Raw genomic sequence first — 6,174 nt, 5'->3', positions numbered from 1 at the left:
GTCTGTGGCCACCTCCCCTGGGACAGACCTGTCAGTTCCCTCCATACCCTAGAATGTTCCATGGCTGTTGAATCCCAAGAGGTTATAAATTTAACAATTTATTCTTAATTTTTGATGGTACTAATTTAAACAAGCTTTGCAAATTTCAGTCGATGATGTAATCAGTCTGAGCCCCTTAAGCTTCAGAAGTAACTTGAGCTGTCACTCTCCACGTTCTAGCCCCTATTAACACTCCTGGTTCTATTACTTTTCTTTTCATGGGGAAAACAAATTCATTCAAATTCATTCAAACAAAAACTCATTCAACAAATTGAGCTAAATAATAAATTTGTAAATTATTGTAGGATTTCACTTTACCATGAGAAATACGGCTGTAATGGGAAGAAAACGTTGCCATTCAAAGGTATTTGTTGGGGCACCTGGGTGCCTCAGTTGGTTAAGCGACTTTTGATTTTGGCTCAGGTCATGATCTTGAGGTCATGAGATGGAGTCCCACATGGAGTTCCACGCTGGGTGTGAAGGCTGCTTAAGATTGCCTCTCGCCCTCTCCCTCTGCCCCTTCCCTGCGCACGTGTGCTCTCTCTCTCAAAAAAAAATATATATTCTCCAATAAAACTGGAAATATATACATACATATTTAAAGCGACTTTGGATAATGACCTAAGAATGGAGAGTGGAGTGGACTCCAAACCTTCTTTTTAAAGTCATAGGGGGACACCTGGCTGGCTCAGTCAGTAGAGCATATGACTTTTTAAATTTTTTTATAATGTCAAGTTAGCTAACATACAGTATATACAGTGTGCTCTTGGCTTCGGGAGTAGATTCCCATGATTCATCACTTACATGCAACACCCAGTGCTCATCCCAAGTGCCCTCCTCAATGCCCATCACCCATTTTCCCCTCCCCCTACCCCCCCCCCCATCAACCCTCAGTTTGTTCTTTGTGTTTAAGAGTCTCTTATGGTTTCCTTCCCTCTCTGTTTGTAACTATTTTTCCCTTCCCTTCCCCATAGTCTAAGTTTCTCAAATTCCACACGAGTGAAATCATATGGTATCTTTCTCTGACTTATTTCACTTAGCATAATAGCTTCCAGTTCGATCCACATTGTTGCAAATGGCAAGATTTCATTCTTTTTCATTGCCAAATAGTATTCTGTTCTATTTATAAACCACATCTTCTTTATCCATTCATCAGTGGATGGACATTTGGGCTCTTTCCATAATTTGGCTATTGTTGAAAGTGCTGCTATAAACATTGGGGTACATGTGCCCCTATGCATCAGCATTCCTGTATCCCCTGGGTAAATTCCTAGTAGGAGCATATGACTCTTCATCTTGGGGTTGTAAGTTCGAGCCCTGTGTTGGGTGTAGAGGTTACTTAAAAATAAAATATTTTTTTAAAAATGTTAGGGGCTCCTGAGTGGCTCAGTCATTTGGGCATCTGACTTCGGTTCAGGTCATGATCTCAAAGTTCATGGGTTCGGGCCCCACATCAGACTCTGTGGTGACAGCTCAGAGCCTGGGACCTGCCTCAGAGTCCGTGTCTCCCTCTCTCTCTGCTCCTCCCCCACTTACACTCTGTCTCTCTCTCAAAAATGAATAAACATTAAAAAAAAATAAGTCATAGGAACCAGACACTATTGTCATTTATAATCTCTTACAAGAAAGGGCAAGAGTTGAGGCATGCAAAACGAGCCCTTCATTTCAAAAGGTAAACCACTGAACTGCTATTAAAAAGATCAAGGCGGGGCGCCTGGGTGGCGCAGTCGGTTAGGCGTCCGACTTCAGCCAGGTCACGATCTCGCGGTCCGTGAGTTCGAGCCCCGCGTCAGGCTCTGGGCTGATGGCTCAGAGCCTGGAGCCCGTTTCCGATTCTGTGTCTCCCTCTCTCTCTGCCCCTCCCCCGTTCATGCTCTGTCTCTCTCTGTCCCAAAAATGAATAAACGTTGAAAAAAAAATTAAAAAAAAAAAAAAAAAGATCAAGGCATTTAAGAGGAAGGTTGGGGAGAATGGTGCATGCAGGGTACTTCCTAAGACTTGGCTGCAAATTACAGTGGGAGCAGGGGAGCCCTCTTCACTCATTCATTAGTGATGAATGTCGAGACAAACTTGTAGTTTATTGGAATGGAAATTGTTCTTGAGGTTGACAGCATTTTTAGGACAATTTTCAGAATCCTCAAAATACTTTGCATTTTGCTTTGCTTTAGGTCTTCATTTTGGTCTGGAACAAATTATTGCACATCAATTAATCTGCGTTTTCCAGAACTAGCTCCTTAAACACAGCTGGAAGAATATCAACTAAACTGTTAATAGCCCTCAAAGCAAAATAAAAGGAGACTCAGAATATTTAATGGGGAAAAAAATGGACCAGGGTGAAATGATAATTCTGTGTTTCAAGTCTCAGGTCGAAATACTTCCAAACATAAAACATGGTTATTCTTTTTTTTCTGAGACAGAAAGCACGAGCAAGGGAGGGGCAGAGAGAGAGAGGGAGACACAGAATCCGAAGCAGGCTCCAGGCTCTGAGCTGTCAGCACAGAACCCGATGTGGGACTCGAACCCACGGACTGTGATATCATGACCTGAGCCAAAGTCAGATGCTTAACCAACTGAGCCACCCAGGTGCCCCTAAAACACGGTTACTCTTGACTCAAGCTTTTGCTATTCTCTGGAAAATACATAATGACCTGTCCTGCCTAAATTCCCTAATGGTTATGAAGATCACTCCTTGTGAAGAACACAATATCCATGAAAGGGCGGAGCCACGGAGAGTGAGATCCTGAGCTGGGTGTGTACTAGATGCTCTCATTTACTCCCAACCTTCCTGGCAGGCATGTGTCCTGTTTTTATAGATGAGGAAATTGAGTTCCAAAGAAATTAACCTCTCTGAGGTTATCCAGTCCAATAGACACAACCAGGATTCCGATTCCAAACCCCATGTGGCTCACTCAAAAAGCAAAATGCTCTTTCTTCTACCCTAGAGATGTTCTACACCTAACATGCACCTCTGACCAGCCAGCCTTTAGCAATTGACAAGTCCTGTATTGTAATTGACAAGCCTTTGATTCAGCAAAAAGCAAGAAATACAAAGCATGGTTTTTCTTGCTCACCTGACCTACTTTGTTGCATTTGGTTCCAGACCTAAGTTTGTCCAAATTATATTATGAGGCCAGGGCGGGGGAGGGGGGGGGAGATATTTTCCCAAATGTGCAAACATTTCTATGGGCTGGAAGCAACTGGTGGGGGAGAAGTGCCAGGAACAGGGAGGGGAAAGCTTTTTCACCTGTTAACCTATTTGTTCTGCTGTTGAGGCAATTCACTTAAATCCATCCTATAGCCTTATTTCACTGCCCTGGTCCGAAAACCAGAACTTCAGAGCCACACATCAGAATCTCCTGGAGGGCTTGGTAAAAGAGACTGCTTACAGACAGTATCTGCTTCAGTCCATTTAGAGTCAGGCCCAAGAATCTGCATCTCTAGCAGGTTCCCAGATGAGATGATGTTGATGATGATGGTACCAGAAGCCACTTTGAGAACCACAGCATCTTGTGTCATTTCTGCTAGATTACTGTCCTTTCTTAGTTCTACTTGGTTCTCGGAATTATAAAAACCCAGGGGAGCTAAGAAAGGGCCAGACAGGGATCTGGGACATTTCTAACATTCTTCTTTCCTTGAAGCAAAGCGCTCCTTAATGAAACATGTACACTCCACAGATTGGTACGGGAGCTTAGAAGAAATGTGTGCTTGAGAGGCCCTGGGCTTTATTCTAAACCTTCCTGTTCTCATTCTAAATGCCCCTGTAACTTGTGAGCACAGAGAAGAAGCCAAAGTCATCAAATACCTTAAGTAGTTTTTGAAGAGGCCACCTAGCCATCCTCCTTAGCAACAGAGGCAGGGATCCGGATGAGGAAACAAAATGGCATTAGGTCGTTGGCTAAGGCCACACAACCATGTAGGGGGAAGCACGCAGCCCAGGTCTAAGCCGGGGCCCTTCCACCACCCCCACACTGCCTGGGAAACCCTTCCTGGTTCTTAGTCGTTTCAATGTATTTCTGTAATTTCTTGTCAGCAAAAGGAAAGGGACTAAAGAATCTTATCTTTGCAGTTAATTAGCGACACCCATAAGCAAAGATGGGGACACAGGCGGGGGAAAGAGAACGGGGAGCCTGCATGATAGAAGGGTCTGGAGAACCTGGGGATGTCTGAGGATGCTGGGGGTCTCGTCCCTGCCATCAAGTCTCCCTGGGGGAGGTGTGCAGCAGGCCACAAATGCTGAAAAGGCAGCAGGGAGGAAAGAAAAGAAATGTCGATGACAGACAAGTGGATGTTTCATCTCCAAAAAAGAGCATGTCTGGAGGCGCCTGGTGGCTCAGTCAGCTAAGCTACCAACTCTTGGTTTCAGCTCAGGTCACGATCTCATGGTTTGTGAGTTCAAGCTCTGGAGTCTGCTTGGGATTCTCTCTCTCCATCGCGCTCTACCTCTCTCCTGCTTGCACTCTCTCTCTCTCTCTCAAAATAAACAAACTTAAAAACTAAAATAAGGGGCGCCTGGGTGGCGCAGTCGGTTGGGCGTCCGACTTCAGCCAGGTCACGATCTCGCGGTCCGTGAGTTCGAGCCCCGCGTCGGGCTCTGGGCTGATGGCTCAGAGCCTGGAGCCTGTTTCCGATTCTGTGTCTCCCTCTCTCTCTGCCCCTCCCCCGTTCATGCTCTGTCTCTCTCTGTCCCAAAAATAAATAAACGTTGGAAAAAAAAAATTTAAAAAAAAAAAAAAAACTAAAAAAAAAAAGTAAAAAAGAGCAGGTCTGAATACGATGTATATTCATAACATTTTAGGAAGATCAGTGTCATTATTCTGAATCTACCAAAATGTTCAAGGAGACAGTAGTCATCAGAAGTCACAACGTTGCCTCTGGAGGACAGTTTTATAGACTGTCTTTCGCTTCTAATTACTAATATTAACGCGGTGCATTTTGCTTTCTAGTTTCTACAGCACATTCACAGCAGGAAACTCTCGCGAAGTGCGAGGTCCTACGTTCTAAAATGAGACTGCTGTGACAAGGTGAGGAAAGCCTCGTCTTTCGCAGTCTCCCAACCAAAGTTTATGCGTGAGATTTGAAGAAATGTTGCAGGGTTATGTAGGTTACTTCCCCCCTCTGTGTCCCCAAGGCTATAGAGGAGCCATTGACGGCTCACTGTCCTCAACTCTTTCTTGAGACCCACACATGCAGCAGGCGATCCTGTATTTACCCTTGGATAGCTCCTGGGCCTCTCTAATGAAACATTTCCCAAACTGATTATTATCTCCTGGCCCCACCCATCTCAGGACTTGGCTTCCTATCCAGGCCGGTAACCCAGAAACTTCATTCTTCATCCTACATAGGTCCCCTGACAGGGAATGAGGTGTCACGGCTACTGATTCTATCTCCTAATCTCTCTTGATCTCATTCGAGGCTCTCCAAACTGCCATGTTGGAATCAGCCATTATCAACCCTTGCCTGGATAATTACACCCACGTGGTTGCTAGTCTCCTTCCAACCTCCGGTCTTTAATTCTCTAGAAGCTGGAAGCAATTCTCCAGATGCATTGCATTTTAGGTGGAAACTCCTTTCTTATTAAGGGCTGTCCTGGACCTTGCAAGATGATAAGCCTCTACAACCCCAACACATTGAATTCCAGTAACACCCGTACCACTGAAACCAAAAACTCTACGGGGGAATAGATAGGGCAGTAGCACAAGCCCAAACACTTCCTTGGGAATCACTAACGCAAGGATCACTTCACTTCCCTGCTAAATTAGTTTAACGATTTCTTAGGATAAATCTCACTCCCTAAAATGGCCCACTGACCAACTCTGCAGTATCATTTCTGGAAAATCTTTCAAAAGAACACAAACTGTGTCCAGGTTTCAAGTTCTAGAGAAAACTTACCTGCTTTTCCAGGTATCAGGTGAGCTCCTGAGGCTAACAGGTTTGAGTAGAATCAAGCAGTGTGGTCTTGAAATTGGCTTACTTTATAGTATTGCCTCTGTGCTTATTAATTATACCAAGGTATTTCGAATTAGAACAAATAGAAGGCAGGGGCACCTGGGTGGCTCAGTCGGTTAAGCGTCCGACTTCGGCTCAGGTCACGATCTCGCGGTCCATGAGTTCGAGCCCGGCATCGGGCCCTGGGCA

This window comes from Leopardus geoffroyi, chromosome B2 (genome assembly GCF_018350155.1).
Source record: "Leopardus geoffroyi isolate Oge1 chromosome B2, O.geoffroyi_Oge1_pat1.0, whole genome shotgun sequence".
NCBI classification, from domain to species: domain Eukaryota; kingdom Metazoa; phylum Chordata; class Mammalia; order Carnivora; family Felidae; genus Leopardus; species Leopardus geoffroyi.
This window is presented reverse-complemented; position numbering follows the sequence as displayed.